The following is a 17,915-nucleotide window of genomic DNA, read 5'->3' as shown; positions in this document are numbered from 1 at the left end:
CAAAAGACAGAGGTACTAGCAGTTATTGCAGTTCTCAACCATGATTCCCATAGGCCCCAAATCATTAAAAAATTCAACACAGCTGTTCAGTCTTACTATCCGGAACCATGATATGTCCACCTGAAGGGAGCCATGAGTTTTAAGGCTTTTCATGCTTTATTGTCATAGGCTTCCATTGATAATCTGCGGGTTAACCCAGGAGAAGAAATTGAAGAATTAAATTGACTGCAAGCTGTTACCCTTACACAATTTTAAAAGGTAATGTAGCTGAGGTCAGTGATTCCATACGTGTATAAATGCACAATTTTTTAATACCATATTACTCAAGTTCTATTGCTGATCTTATTCAGATAATATTCTTACTATATTAATGCAGATTTGTCAAAAAGATACTTCATCATTCCACATGATTTATCTCCTATTTCAGCCAAAACAGGTTAGAGAGTAGGTAAAATAAGTTCTATCAAAAACTTAAACTATATCAAGAGATGTGCAAGGACGGAATAGAAGATAATTGCATATGGTTATGGATTTTTCAGAGCCTTTTGCCCTGCTAATAGCAGTGGAGCTGTCAAGTTTACCTCCACAGAGAAAATAAATGAATGACTCCAAATCAAACAACTAGCTATCACAGAACTATTGTTTGACACTGTCTGCAGGGCTCATTGTAGCATTCAGTGAAGCTTATCTTTTCAATCTTCATTTTCAGAAGATTCAACCATTTTCTGAAAAAACTCAAGGTGTTAATGAAACTAATGATAACATAGCTCACATTTTGCTTTACAACAAGCAAAATTTACTTGTCTTAAAAGCCTTCCATTCTGCTTTTCCTTCTGGAATACCATGAGAAAGGTTTGTGCAGTTAAAAGATTTTGGAAAATATCTAAAGAAACAATACACATTATGCAAATGCAGGATGCCAGGAATCGGTATCTCAATTTCAAAGAAGTAATAATAAATACTGTCCCGAGTCAAACAGCTGTCATGAATAATACTCAAGACCAAAAATTTAACATCCTTTTGTATATAGCAAGATGTCTAAGTGTACATATAATGTAAGGCAGTTCAATTTATGAACTCAATATTTGAGAAAAGTTTGGTTTCAGTCATTAATTACTGGAAAAATGAAAACCAGTTCTTTTCATTTCTTTGTTCCTCAGATCGGAGCCATTTGCATTACTTGAAATTTGTACAATATATTAGAGAGAACAATATTTTCAAAGAGACAGCATATTTTGAGAAGAAAACACCCAGAATAAAAGAATAAGGTGACATGGGGATTAGAGAGGAGAGATCAACTGTTTTTAACATCCTTTTTTTGTTTCAAACAATGAAGAAAGTGGGAACACCCTGTAATCCAACAACAATTCTTGCAGATACCCAAGGTTTTTTTCATCCATTTCCAGAAGCACAAAGGTCATTGTGGGCTATTCCATTAAGTAATCCTGGGCAGTTTGCTGCATTTAGTTAATACCTGATATACTTTATCAATCTGTTTTGGTTTTGACACAAAGGGAACTTTTGTGCCTGTTACAGCAGAGAAAGTTCATGTCAGCTTCTTGTTTCAGTCAAGAAGCTACTTACTATCTAGAAACACTCTTAGCATTTGAACACTATAAGGCACACCGTAGCAAAGATTTGTGACATACATATTTTTTCATAACTAGCATAAATCTTAGCACATTCAAATCCATATTTACCTTGCCAATATTCAAACCTGTAAGCTTAGAATGCCAGTATTCTTTCAACACTCATATAAGTTACAAAAATAACTCTGTTACCTAGTAGATGCTCAGTCTCCACAGATCAACTTATAAATAGGTAAGCCAGTTCAAAACCAAATATACCCTTTTACCACCTAAAGCATTAGAAGTCTTTTAAGTAACTTTTATTCTGGCTTTAAAAATCCATACTGGATTTCTTTTTTGATTCATTGTACAATTTGGTAGTTAATTGATGTTTTGCGACTGTATGCAAGTCACTTGCATTTTCTTTGAAGTACTTTACAAACACAGTAGCTAGCTGAAGCTTTTATAAACATTCATATTTGCAGTATTATAGTCCATTTGAGGGTCTTTACAATCAATGTGCTCATAGCATTTAAATTAAAAAAGAATGAAGTTTGAGTTAGACTGATAAAATATTCATATTGGGTCATACCTCACAAATCTCCAGAAGCTAAGACAGTGTGGTTGCCGAGATAACAGCTGTATCCACCTATGAAATATTAAAAATAAAAGATAGAAGTGATACTATTTGAAATTATCAGACCTACTGTAATATTTGCCCCAGTGGAGAAAAAACACCTAGACTTTACACAGTTAAGTTCAAAAGTATACATTTAACTCACAAATAAAATACCATTAATTTGTTTACCGGTTCTGTGATTGCCCTTCCAATTATTTTTACACTAGAAGGAGCAACAGGTCTCTTCAATTATCTCATACAAAACTGCAAGTTTCAGCAAAAATGGAATATTTTCCTCCCTAACGTTTTTTGTAAAAAAGTTCAAGACTGATACTTTTTTTTTTTATTTCTGAACATAAAGCACTATTCAGAAGTCATTAGATGCTTTTCCCACTTATTTCTCAGTAACCTCTGAATCTTAAAAACCACAAGTCCATAGATCATGGTTACAATAAGAACAGACTCCAGTGTAAATGGGCTCTATTAATAAACAGGCTTCATTTTTCTCCTTAACTATGAGAGTAAAGCCAAAAAAAAAAAAGTCTACTACCAGACCATAGAGGATTTGGCCCATTAGCCTTGATAACATAGGCCAAAATAAAACGCTTAAAAGAAAATATTAATGATTAAACCGGACAAAATAAAATCCACTGGTTCTATGCTGTTTTGCTAAATGAAGGGTTAAAAGCCCTCTACAAGGTGCACGCTATTAATAAATTGAATTTCTCTGTTTTCAAACCTGGCATTTTGAAATCTATCCTTTTAGCAATACACTCTGCTTTTCAGAAAATAGACTTAAACTTTTTTCCCCTCACTAATGAATTTATAAAGTAGAAAAACATTTTTGCAGAAAGAAGAAGCTGAAATAGCAATGACTAACTAGATACTCATTTTCCCTACGCAGTTATAAAGAAAAAAGCCCTTACCTTCTAAATTCCTGTCCTCCTGCAAACTAACCCTTACTCTAACAATCTACAAAGTGCCTCCCACAAATTAAATGCTCTGCCACTCATTTCTTTTTGTATAAATTAAAACAATTGCCGGCCCAATTGCAGTTTGAACATAATTAGTTTTCATTTACTGTCTATCATGCTTTCAGCTGTGCCACTTAGGAAACACAGAACCTTCTACTTAGCTAAATTGCTATGTTCTTACTGGCCCTGACTTTTACAGAGAGGAATCTGCCTGTATCCTAGAATCAAGATTTACAAGACTTAAGCAAAATATGGGCAGTAACTCCAACGCTGCAATCCAAAAGAGCCCACACAGCTGCTCCCCAATACTGGAGCTGTTACACTTCCCTTTGTGACAGTGAAGCTTCTTACAGGCCTCGTACTGCACCTTGAGCAGAGTACGGTCACCTGTTTGACATCTAGCTCATAGACCAGACACAAAAGCAGAAAAGGAGTGACTCACTTTCACCTGTTTTCCTCTACCTCAGGTGCTTGCAGTTGCACTCAGTAAGCTGTCCTAACCTAAACGCTGAATTTCCATGCTGAATAATGGCTCGAATTCAATCAAAACTTTTCCCATGATTCAGAAACTTCGTTGAGGTTGGGCCTAACCTTCAAACCAGGCCTGTGGGTGTAACTTTTCCTTTTTGTGCCTCTGACTTACCATAGCAATAGAGAAAGAACATGGCAGAAAAGACTGGGAATTAACATCCTCTAAAATGTCGTTTCCATTTGATAAAAAAAAGGAACGAACAGCTGAAGATTACTTTAATTGCAATACCATGTAGTAGCCAAGATGATAATCTTTCATATTCATGATTTAACACCGTAGCGTTGGTTTGACACAGAGGTCCACATCAAAGTTCATTTAATATAAATGACTGAACATCTTAGGGTCAGGAAGACAAAAAAAGAAAGAGATTTTTAAAAAATACCCTACTTGAACTAATTCTGTAAGGAGAAACTAGTGAAGATGTTCCTTCATGATTTAGATGGTGAGATTCCTACAATGCTCATAAAAGGAGTTTACAATGTGAAACCTAATGGAAAGGAACACACTGGATTTCAAAACCATGGTTGTGCTTTACTTTGTAATTGTCACATAGTTATGAAGATTAGCCAGACTTAATAAATAGCATAGGATAACAATGAATTACCTGAGACTTTAAGTCCACTCTCCTTCTAATACAGGCAACGTTGTCACATAAAAATTTTTTAACTTTGTAAGATAATTCCTGTCAGTATGTATTGGGTGTCCCTGTGCAGGTGTCGGCCGCGGGCAGCTGTGTGAGGCGCGGTGAGGCTGTGGCTGCCCCATGCCAGGCACGGCCGGTTCCAGCCAGTTGCGGCCGGTTCCGGCCAGCACTGTTGCAGTGCGGCCGCAGGGCGCCGCCGAGCCGGTCAGCCCACCTGTGGCACCTCTGTGGAAACCACTTGAGACAGGGCAAAACGCTGCTTGGGAGTGAGGAGACAAGTGCGAGGAACAGCCCTGAGAGCAGCGAGGGGAGAGAAGGAGGAGGGGTGGGGGCGCCCCAGGCGCCGCAGTGGGGGTTCATTCCCCTGTAGTGTGCGGAGAGACTGAGCTGCGGCGGGTGGGTGAGCCCTGAGGAGCCTGCAGCCCACGGAGAGCCCCCACACGGGAGCAGGGAAGAGTGGGAGGAGAAGGACGGGGCAGCAGAGAGTTATGGACTGACCACATCCTCCCATGCCTCATTCCCTATCCCCCTGCCCTTGGATGGGGGTATTGGAGTTGGGAATGGAGTGAAACAGCCTGGGAAAATGGTTTGGGGAAACTGTTTTTTTAATTTTGTCTTTGTTTCTCACCATCCACCTCTATTATAAATTAAATTAATTTCTCCAAATCAAGTCTGTTTTCCTGTGATGGTATCTGGTAAGTGATCTCCCTGTCTTTGTATTGACCCACAAGCTTTTTCATCTTGCTTTCTCCCCTCTTCATGTTGAGAAGGGAGAGAGTGGCTGTGTGAGCATGTGGCAGCTGCCAAGGTCACCCCGCTGTGGTCATGCATTTGGCATCCAATACTGGGCCCAGCCCACAGCCCTTAAACCAGTAAGAGTTTTATGCTTTACGGATGAACTAGCTGGCCATTCCAAGTGTGGTATAGCCACAGGCCAAGCTTAACCAACCACACAGCAAAAACACAAGCTGTATTGAACCTGTTGTTTTACTAGTAGGGGAAAATATGTACCTTTTAAAATGAAGGTCCATTTAACTGAGTCCTGGATATCAATAAAGTGCTTTACTGGAGATGTATGATGTTGTATACCTATCTAGACCTGAACACTGAGAAGAAGAGGGCAAACAAGGAACTTCAATATTTGCATGTAGAGGACAGCAGCTTGCCAAAGAGGCTTAATATATATGGCATCACATAGGAAAAACCAGTCACCATTGTACATAGTGGTGTTAATCTCAGCTGGTACGTATATGCAACATAGATTTTACACGAATTTGAGAAGATTTGGTGAAATTTTAACATTTTTTGGCAGCCAGCTTCTAGGAGTAATATTGTAAAAGAAAAATCGGTCATTTCTGGCAGCAATTACGCTAATTAGTACATTGCAGGTAAGATAGGCTGGTACTTGGCCTAGATACAAAACTAAATAATGTTTCACTTAGGTGTACAAAAATGTGCTCTTCTACCATTCAGTGCTGTTTGGCTTTGCAAAGCTTTGCAGATCCCAGCATTCAGATGGAGAGTACATTCTGCTAAGTTGCTCATGTTTAGATTTTTGTACATGCAGAGACAGCTGCTGCTTGTGGAGCTGGTTGAGGTTGCAGGTGTCTCCCTCTGGGAAAAAGTTTAGAAGACAGGGGCAAGAAATTCATTGTCTTGCTTTGTAAACTGTGAAATCATCACTTTTTTTTCCTGAACAAACGTATCTTCATTTCTTATCTCAGTCCCATCATTTTCTCAGACTTTTGTCACTGAAAAATCTTTTTGAGTGATGAAGGGTATGGCAAACATGACATCACTTACACATATGCTGTGTCTCCAAAATGCAAAAAATCAAATAATCATCTACCTGGTTTTCCTCCCAGGTGTTGCTATTTTCTGGGGTAAAATATTCTGGAAATGTTAATGTTCTTTGTATTTAGCTTACATTGCATCTTTCTTAACATTTGTACCTTAGCTCTAACCAGGGTGAATTAAAGACGAAGACACTTCCTTAGCAGTCAGTTGTAGCCATGACAGTGAATATAGAATACTTGCAGAGGGTTTTTTCATTTACTTGGAAATGGCAGTAGCTGAATGTACTTACTCAATAGTCATTGTGTTGTATATGTGGTTACATTAAGGGTAATGATCTAGAAAAGAAGTGTTTGTAACTGGGTTTTCCCAACAAGAAGCTTTTGTTGCAAAATAGGCAATTAATCTTCAAATAGACCATGTAAAAACCAGGTGTTTAATGACATACAGATTAGTGGCATCGGTATTGAAACATCTTATTTCATAGCATGTTGGTACCAGTATGGAGAAAAGATAATGCATTTGCAGTTTTCCAGCCAAAGCATACTGACATCTTTGTAAATACTTTTGCTTTTCAAGACAGCTCTTCATGTATCATGAAGATTCTAACATTAGAATCTGTTATCTGAATGGAAAATGCAGCCTAAAATTAGTTACAAACCATCTACATCTCTGAGCTAAGCCATACACAACTTTGAAATCTGTATTCCTACTTTTTGTGTCTGAAATAGAATAAAATAAAAGCACAACATCTTTATATATGAAATCTGTGTTAAATGCTTCAAAAGAAGTTAACTTGCTGCTTTAGCTATGTTCTGCTGCCTAAAGACTATTATCTCAGGGTAGTTGTGTTCCCCACTTAATCACTTTCACATATTTGGATGAAAAGCAAACCTAGCACACAAATACAAAAAAAATGTTTCAGCTTAAAGAATTAGATTATTAAATTGGTAAATGCATAACTACTGCTCTCAGACAGAGACAGTTTGTATGTAAATCAAAAAAAACTTCATTAAACAGAAGTTTTGAAGTGGTCTTAGTTTAATGGCTTAACAGCGTAACATATTGAATTACAAGTGCAAAATACAAAAGTAAATTTCTACATTATTTAGCCTTACTCAGCATTCTCCTCTGTCTAATTTGGTTATTTCATGGATACAGACACAAAGCCTATTACAGTTCCTAGGAAAAATTATCCAGTTGCTCAAGAAGGTAGTAAGATCATCAAGCCCTGAATGTGAATCTAAATATAAATGACTACTTAGGTGTATATAGTGAAGGAAGTCTCTGTGTATTTAGGCATTTTAAGAAATCTCTGTATGTTGATGTGAGATCCTCAAATTGTTGATTCATTGTATTCCATTGCCAAGCCAGCTTCTCAGATGGTAAAAAACTGGCATTGCACTATCCAAGTTGGTAAAGCTTTGCCAGCACACAGCAACAAGGAGAAAGCTTGCTGCCTTCTAGTAAGAACATTATCTGAACATTATCTTAATTTTTCTTTACTGTTACTTTCAGTTATGCTAAATGATTTGCTGCTTTGGTTTCTTTAGAGAGAAAGTGCAGAAGTTGGCTCTTTTTAGAACAGTAAACTTCCCCACTTAAATTATTTAATATGTTCTTTTTCATAACATAAGTGCGTTTTCCTCTGTCAGAAGGGGTCAGCAGAAGTCAACAGAGCACGTGCAGGGTCTGATGGCCTTTTGCAAATTTCAGAATGTTATTAAAATTTATTTTTAAAAGGTTACAATTTTTCTTCTGCTTTCCCTGTCTAAATAATGGAATAAACTGAAATGCCACTCTCTGCTAGAAATGTTGCCAAGTTCATAGTATTAGAGAACAAACTATCCAAGCTTTGACATCTAACCAACATCACTAACGTACTTAAACACAAAGAAGAAACAACTGATTTTAAGAATCCAGCTCTCCTCTGTGTGTGAGAGATTACACTGTTAAATAAAGAATATCAGTCTTGGAAAGTATCCTTGTAATAGAAAGGACTAGCTGTAGTTCTTCATATGTTTGATGCTGGCTGAAGGCTTTTTAAAATGCATATTCATCAGCAGTCCTACTTTCTAAAACCACTTTATGAACTGGTCAATATTTAATACAAGAGAAGCTTGATAGAAATTAAATTTATGCCAATCCTTTAAATGACAGATGTTGAAACAGGTTTGCACAGGACAGTAACTGTGTTCACACAAACTCCCTATCAGTTCAGGACTTCAGTCTGAGTGATTTCCAATGCAGTCTGTGCCAGGCCAAGGAGCTTAAGGACAGAAGCAAATGTCTCTTACATTTCAGCTGATTAATGTTTTTTTCTGAAGTATTTGTCATCTGTACAGATACCCTCATGCTCGACTTGTAGGCAAACTTCTGCAGTGCAGTTGAATGGAATTAGGCAAATAAAGCCTTTTTAAGTGCATGCTGTTAGACATTAATAAGCCTGCTATTTAGTAAGTGTTCTTCTGAATTTCAATGTCAACATTTGGAACTAGGCTTATGGTCCAAAACAAGCTTTGACACACCAGGGTATATATATTGGGTAAACTTTTCCACCCAAAAGTTACATTTTTCATTCTAAAGAGGTATCTATAAGCTTTTCTTCCAAGAATGTTTACTGTATTTTTTCACAATCACTTCACAAAGCTTAGAAATTAATAAAAATTTTGCCCTTAATATTGGATTAACATTCAATGACTTTAGTACAATGATTTTCATAAAACCAAAAGCAAACTCATCCATCTAGTTTGATTGCCCAAAAACCTGAGATAAAAAATATCTTGTCTACAAAAGTATTTAATATTACAGAATAAAGTAACAATACTCCTCAATACCACAAAAAGACCACTGTTGCAACAGTTCATTTAGAAAGAACAGCCAAAGCTACTAGTAGTAAAAAAAAAAAATAAAAAAAAATCAAGGAGGTAGTTAAACAAAATTTTAAAAATAAATCATAAAAGAAAGGGAACATTTGTATATTATACACATACCACATATATATAATTACACTGATCTACATAGAAATCAGTATGGAACCTACCCACTAATTTTCTCAGTAATAAATATTGTTCAATATCATCTTGGATTCTGGATACTATGAAACCACACTTTAAATTCCCTGATACAGGTATTTCTCTAACATTACCTCACCTTAAAAGCTGGAGAATAATTGTATGCATCTTAGACATCCCATGAGGAAAAATAATTCTTAAAGTCACCCATATCACTATCTCCTCAAGAAGTCAGACATTGTCCAGATAATATTCTGGAAAAAGTAGTTCCAACAGACTGCCAAGAAGAGCAATCGACCATGAGCATCCACATATTCAGGGCCAGGACTGAGAATTTGCCTTTACAAGGTAAATGCCAGGTCTCTGAAGCCTGGTCATGCCCCTTTAAGAACTCAGACCTGATCCAGTGACCAAAATTTCAAGTAACTTAAATCGAAACAGCATCAGGATCTAAATATTCATAGACTTATGATCATTTCAAGTGATTAGTGTTGCAGACTTCCATCTGGAAGGTCTACAAGTGATTTATACAATGTGACTATAGTAGAGATAGAGTAGCTGGCATCATCCCCCTAGAGGGAAAATATGGGACAGTGGCCTCAACTGAGTGCTGGAGGGCATTCCAGGCAGGACTTCCAGAAAAGAAAAAACACTTTTCACTGCTAAATTAAGTTGATTATACCTATTGCCCTCTGGAACTGGAGGATGGGGTTTTTTCGCTTTATTTTTTAGCTCAAGGGCTGTTGATCATTGTAGGAGTCGGATTTTCTTGTATACTTGTATATAGATATATAACTATACTAACTTGTATAGTTACCCACTATAACCTGCATCAATTGCAGTCTAGCAATCGAGACTGCATGGCTCACCTTGTTGAAAATGAACAAAGCTCAAAGAATATATCTACATTGCACAAACACCCTTACTCTTGTTGGTGTCTGGAGCAAATCAGTACATCTGCTATGTTTTTATATTATTTTAGGCTGTTTAGGGTTTAGCTCAGTACATGCCAAATCCAAGGGTGTATTTTACATCAAAGCCTGAACCTCAGGCCCAGAAGAAGAACTAAGATAAGTTTTAAGTGACTGCCAACTCCCTCTCCTTCTTTATTCCTCTCTAGAGCCAGTAAAATAGTCACCTAACCTAGCATGTGGCCCAGAGGGTCTGCTTGAACTGGAACAGTTGTCCCTGAACCACTTAGGTTATAAGGGACCCATGGAGGTCTCTACTCCAATCTCCTGCCTGAGGCAGGTCCAGTTAGTTCGGACTCCTCAGGGCCCTCTCCAGTCCAGCCGTGAATATATCCCAGGATGGAGACTCCACAACTTCTGTCAGCTCCTGTTTCAATATTTGACCAACATTATGGTAAAAAAAAAATCTTCTTACATTTGCAATTTACAATTTTCCAACATATGTCCGTTACCCTTGTCCTATCCCTGTATCCCCTTTAAGAAAAGTCTGGCTCCACCTTTTGTATATCTTCCCATTAGCTAGTTGTATGTCTCGATTGTCAGAAGCATCCTGATCCAAAAGTTTCACAGTGAATATGCTGGGGTCTCAGAGTTTTAATAGAATCATAAACTTTATAACAGTATCATGGAAAACTCATTTCTGAAGTTAGTGGGTGTTTGCAAAGTTTGAAAAGAACTGTAAATAATAAAAAATAGCATTGGTATCCCTTGCCATGACACTTGGGATTTAGAGTGGATGTCCTTCTGCCACCTGCTTATAATTCTGCCAAGATCCAATGTGCTACGTGTTTCAAAAATACCCAGAATTCTGTCTTGAGTGCCAACCCTGTGCCTACTTCTGGAAAATGAAAATACAGTCTCTCAGGCTGCCTTTGCAAATGTCTCTTCCCTATTCACTAGAACTTAAAGGATTTAGGACGAGCTATTTTCCATTTGCTCAAAAGATAAAATGAAGTATAAGAAACAAGAATTAACCTGGATATTAAAGTGAGAAAAAGAAGACATATACTTCACTTTTTTACAGTTATAAAATGTCTTATAAGTTTACCCAGATATTTAGAGTCAGTCAAAGTGCATGTAATGGTGGACTTGCTCTGGTACAAATACAATCACTCCATTAGTTCTACTGGTTTATGTAACCCCTTGATCCACTTCAGTGGCTGTAATGGTCTGATGGGACAAGGCTCTGAAGCAGCTTAGCAATCCCTTTATTTTGTCAAGTCACTCTGCAGCTAACTGCTTGTACCACTTCACTCAGACATGCTCTATGGAATCTAGTGAGAGAGTCAGAAGAATTCAAGACCTTTAAAGAAATGCCCTATTTCTTGAAACTGAGCATCTCAGTCTGGGGTAAAATCTTTCCTCTTTGCCTTTAATACTTAATTCAGTGTCCACATGTACATATTCATGTGCTGATTGCAAGGAACACCATGGTCAAACCTTGTGATCAGCAACCTGTTATCTTTTAAATGATCAAAAAAAAATTATTTGAAGACACACAGGTTAAAAGGAAGAACTTAGGGTAGAGGCAGTAGAATTGATTGGGCTGCCTCTTCTTTTTCACAGAAAGAGCAGAGACTTTCTCCTAGAGATTTGCTAAGATCCCTGAAGATACACATAAAAGGCTAGATTTTTAAAAGTAGTAGGCATTTAAAGATGCAAGTAAATGCTACATAAGCACATCCAAAAATCACATCAGAAGTCTATCTGCAAACTGAGGTGCTTAAGTTCTTTCAATATAATGAAAGATGCTGTTATTTTATTTAAGCACATAAATAAAAGTACATGATTTTCAGATATGTTGATCAATTATTATCAATGATTCCTACTGATCATAGTAAAGTATTTTAAAAGACAAGTGCTGCTCTTTATTGGTCTGTATTGATCCATTTTATATCTCTGCAGACTTGTGCAGTGTGGAATTACACTTTTGGACTTTGTACTGAAAGTGTATAATACCCATACAAGTCATAGAGTTTTATTACATGATAGTTCCAGTCCTCTACCACAACAAACTCCTCTACTGACACTTTCATTTATCTATGGAAAACAGTCTGAAAGAAGGTACAGTGACATTTTAATAGTATTTTTATTTTCTCTTTTCTGTTATGTTCTTAAACTGGAAGTAGTATTCTCAATAGGTTTCTCAGTACCCTACCAGGATCTCATGGTGCTAGGATATATACAAGGGGAAGACTGTTGTTTTTTCTAATGAAATGTAAACATATCAGTTCCTCTGATGAGGTTTTCATGAAAAGTCCTCATTCTCTGGAAACCCTGTTTTGTCAAGAAAAAAACCTCATGCACCCAATCAGTAAATTCCATTCTGGAATATCTGATAATTTTGAACTAAAATCCAATGCTTTTCAGTACAGCATTTCCATTGTGGAAGTCAGTTACGCTGTTCAATAAAACTGCAGTGAGACAGCTCTATGTGCCTGTTTTCTTATGAGGAAAGACTTTGAGTTTATAAGTCATAAGGAGGTGCTCTGCTTGCAAGGAGATTAAATTACATAGATAATCTGGTACGCTAGACTTTTAACTGCAATAATACCTCTGTTTTCTAATAAAATTAATGATGGTAAAACAACAACTAGTTTTAAACTATCATCAAATAACTAGATAAAAGGACTAGAAGATGTGTTTTTCTAGAGTCCTGTTTTTCTAAAAAAACCCTAAAAATGTTAGTGTTGTCAACAATACTTTTGATGGGGGAGAATCAACAGGGAAAAAGCAATGTCTAGTGAAAACAAAACTTGTATATTTTTAGTGCTGTCCCTCTCTGTTTAATATTTTGTGATTACCAGCATATGCTATAGGAAAGAGTGCATGTGTACATTCAAGGCTCCTGTTAGTTTTCGTACAGTCATTTTAAAGAACAACAAACTCTGTTATTTGATAATGAAAGCACTGCCTCAAAAGAGACGCTCTCCCCAGAAAGCACTGCCTGGATCTTGCTCAGTGCTGCATGAAGCAAAGCTGATACTGTGAGAAGAAAGAGAACAATTTCAGTTTTAATCTTGCAGAGTCCCATGCCTTTTGATCTTCTCTTTGTTCCCTCTTTGTGAAGCGTAGCTTACGCTGGCTGCAATTTATTTAGTTCACAGTTTGCTTATCTCTGCTGAGCAATAACACAGCATAGCATAAAGTTCCCCTGCAACTATTGGACTATGGTTTGCCTTGTTTCTAAAGATGGCATCTGCGTTTCTGTTGTACAATCTGAATGTCAAATCACCTGTTTGGTGTCTTTTTAAAGTCAGCGTCTGAACCTCTAATTGCAGAGTGTTTGTTTAGTGACCAGAACACACTTTTCAGCTGACCTCTGATTCATTGCCCCTCAAACTTTGTTTAAAAGCTGTGAAAGACAGTTCCACAGCATATACTATGGCTTTTAATGTAGGCTATCATAGCTTACATACCAATTAATTAAAAAGTAGGCAATTCTCATAGAAACTATTCATTACCAAAACTCCCAGTGGCATTTACGTTCTTACAAAAGCAGACATATATCGTTGCATTGAACAATTTTCTCATCCTTATAATTTGTTTTCTGTTGAAAATCTGCATAGCTAAAAGAAAGAATAACACTGTGCCTGATATCCAGCTGCTGGTGAAGCAGACTTCTCTGTGAAGACAAATGTTCATTATAGTATATTTGACTCCTGTCAATGCCACACTGGAGTAAGAAAATAAACTGTGATGCAATAAAAATTTGGCATTTTCCATAGCTTTGAAAAATACATAATAAGGTGGAGTAATTAATACCATCATCAGTTTATACTCTCAGAAAAGGGGCAGAAACAGGCAGAGGCCTTGCCGCAAGCAATGAGCAAATTGGCAGGACCAGAGTGTTTGAAAAGTAACAGACAGATGCTTCTTTCTCTGGAGGGCAGACAAGGCAGTGGATAACATTAGTTGCACCTGATGGAGTGAACCTGATGAGCTGAGCTGTTTTTCACAGAAAGGTAACAGAAAAGAATGTCAGCAGCTTAATATCTTAGAAACCTGCTTTAGGATGGAGAAAGTCAGTAACTAATAACGGCTGTTTGGTCAGGTATGACATGGAAAAAGAGGTGGACATAGCCAGCATCTCCTTACATACAGTGAGACAGATAATGCTTTTGCTTTTCTATGTCTATAGCCAGTCCTTCAGGAACCTCATTGAAAGGCTTCAAAAGTCTCATATGCAATTCTTGAAACCAGCCATTTTCTAAGGAAACCGAGTACCCTTCAGTAACCTATCAAATCATGTGTTGGCTAATTTAAGCTCACAAAAACGCAGTCAGATGTGGCTAGCTGACAATTCTGTGGGTGGTCAAAATGCTTATTTGATATAGGATTGACCATAACAGGCTTACACCAGCCTTGGCTCAGTATATAAATTGTTATGAAAAAAGTTTCTGAGATGTTACTTCAGAACTGAGTACAGAGAACACACTACAAAATGTTGCAAGTGACACTAACCTGCACTGAGACAATACTGATGAGATCAGAGCATTCAGCTACCCCAAACTGTCTCAAGTCCCCAGTTTCTGTGCCAAGCAAATCTCATAAGAAGCACCATACTGAACCAGAATCTGTACATCATTTGGTATACATGTATTGCAATTTTATAGCTTTAATTAAACATACTTAGTCATAACTAATTATCTGAGATCATAATAATTAAGTCAAAATCCAAACCTCTGAACAGTAACTGATAGTTTTAAATATAACGTGTAAATAAAAGATTGTTGGACATATTCAGACGCACCCTTGCAGGTCGTATCTCCTAAAAATGGGCTTTTTGAAAGGTATCCCCCATACATATTGCTTGCATGGTAAGATTTTCAGAGTCAGTATAAAGGACCCTCACAAAAATCAGTACATCCAGCCCTATGTTATAAACCTTAAGACAACCCAATATATTTATCTTCATTTACGTATATGCATGTTTAGAATTTATGCTTTGAATTTTCTTGTTAAAATTCTAGTACTTCTGAGCTGAGAACACCTCTGCTATCTGGCTAGATCTATTTTTGATCTTGTCATAGAACTGATGCTGGGAAAAGGTAGAATTATGCAGGGGACACAGGGAGGTTAAGCAAAAAGAGAATCAGAACAACAGTGTTAGCCTCTCACATCCCTAGAGAATTCTCCTTCTGAATTCTGGTGAACACCAAAAGCATTTGGATATTCAACAGCAGTGATGGGGAATGACACCAGTGAAGTCAAAATACATTCCTGCTAGTTCATAAAGTCTTCTAGTCATGTATCAAGGGTGAAACGACTAATCCATTATATTAGTCATTCATTTAGAGGTAGGTAATAGGAAAAGATCCTCAGGGACTAGCAGACATTTTCTAATAACTGACTTGCTGCTCTTTAGTAAGTTCAGTCCCACAGGACACACATTTCTGAAGTTTCAACACATTTTCCCAAGCGCCAAGGAATGCAATAACAAAAATTTCTATATAATTCCTGCTCCCAAAGCTTTAAAAGAGCAATTTAAATCCTTGCAGCCATGAAAGAGCAAAACACGTAAAAAAGGAAGTGTTTCTAACCAAGGTATAAAAGGTTAAATGCAGGTTTTATTTAAAGATACTTTCTATTTTAGAGGTCAGACTATAAAGAATGATGGTTTTATTATGCCAGAGGCCAAAATTTGAGACCATATGACCTTCTTCAGATTTGGCATTCTGCCTCTTTGTGGAGAAGGTATAATGAGAACTAATAAATGAACACTTTTCGAATCTATAGTACTAGTCAGCCAAGAATGTACAATATGTAGTTGTTTTTCATTTGTAATGATTTGCAGTTCAGTTGGAATTTTTAAGTTGAAGAACTCTTTGAATGTCATGTGGACATCTATGAAAAGCTGAATCAGAAGTGATGATAAAAGAATACAACAGAAAGACAAAGATTTCAGGTTAATATGACTTCAAATCCTAATATCAAATCCTGAATTTTAGGAACCTAAAGAAATGTTAAGAGTCTATTCATGTACTTCCTGGAATCAACTCTGCCTGACCTCTAGGTTTAGCTTTTAATCAGTTTTCTCTTTCAAAATTTTTTTTGGCAATTTCAAAAACACAACACAGGCAATTTTACATAATGCAAAAATTAACACAAAATAATTTTTAAAGGAGCAAAAATACGTTTTGTATTTATTTTTTTATTCCACTGAAGTTCATCAAGATAATTTGACTTGTGGGCCAAGTTGATTCAGCTGAAGATCTGCTTTCATATGAATGTATTCATCATTAGTTTCTGTCACAGTCAGCCTACTTTGAGGGCAATTTGTATGACTTCCTAGACTTTCTGTAAACACGTATAATTGCCAGTATTTTTTTAAAAGGCATCTGTAAATATTCCAAATTATTTTCTTTCATTTAAGTCAGTATGACTGTGTATGTTCTGCAAGATTTAAGTTGTTGGGACTTAATCATATTGTCAGTGCTGCTACTCTGGTCTTACCTACAGCTGTTTGTAAATTCTGTACTTGCCAAAGTTTTTATATTGAAACCCAGTGATCTGGATATTAACAAGAGATAAAACACCTCAGAATCTTGTCACATGATATCTCTTCTCACTACTTAACTAAGACAATTCCAGAATTAAAAATTTGAGCCAGCACACCCAGAAATAAAACATATGGAAAAAGTAAAAGAAGATGAGTCTTCATGAGAATTTTTTGTTTTCTAGTAAATCCTTAATGAACTTCTAAAATCATTACTGTCATCTGTAATTCAAAGAATCATTTCCAACAAGTTCAGCTTTTCTCTTTCTATGTATCATACTACTACTTGAAGCAGCTATTGGTACATTTACAGACTTCCAGAACTACAGAGCATACTTACCACATGTAAGATACTCACTGCATCTTTCTACTATTCTCAGGCCAGTGGTACCTCAGGTTGCTTCCAGCCTAAACAATGTTTCCTTTACAGAACTGAATTCTGGCAACAAAAAAGGAGGTTAGGGTTTGTGGGGGTTTTTTTGTTTGTTTGCTTTTAATCCCTTGCGGTACAAAGATATTTCTTGGCTAGAATAAGTGAGTATCCTACTGTGTTTTCATGTTGATGTTTTATGCATGGCCAGAAAGTGCTGATAAAGTATTTCTATGCATTCAGAGGGGGAAAAGCACTCAAAAATGTATTTCTATAGGTCTTTGAAAATGCATCATAGTGGAATTGTTTGTGGGTTTCAACTATAACAAAAAGTACAATGTATGTTGTTTGTCTTCATTGCATCTAATCTACTATTGAAATGCATGAAGGAGTTTAATAGTAATGAAACAGATAGATATACTCTAGTTTAAAGCCCATATAAAAAGCAGGAAACTAGCATACCATTGTTCATATTTCATAGCTTTTCCAATTTGCTTGTTAACATTCGCATTACTCTTCCCATCTCTTTTCCTGTGTAAAAACTGCCAGACGAGCCAATTTGTGTCATAGTTTTGTGAAGCACAAACTTTTGGACCCAACAACATTGTCTTATTCCTGAAGGACCCAGCTTTCCACACCTGTGTCTTTAACAAATTAGACCACGTAAAAGGCAATACAATAAACACATTTTCCTATATGCCTTTTATGCATTTTAACCCTGATGTTCTAATAAAATCAAATTCTTCCAAAGGACACAGCCTTGTCAAATTAATCTTTACAAGAAATTATTTATTTATATCTTATACCTACATGCTCAGTTTCTGGTTTGTTTATTAATTTATGTCATTTGATTGGAAGAAGCATGTTAAAGGAGAATAAGACTGAAAATGTGTAAATATTCTTGAATAACAACTTCATTTAGACCCAGACC

This window comes from Falco cherrug, chromosome 8 (assembly GCF_023634085.1).
Source record: "Falco cherrug isolate bFalChe1 chromosome 8, bFalChe1.pri, whole genome shotgun sequence".
NCBI lineage: Eukaryota > Metazoa > Chordata > Aves > Falconiformes > Falconidae > Falco > Falco cherrug.
This window is presented reverse-complemented; position numbering follows the sequence as displayed.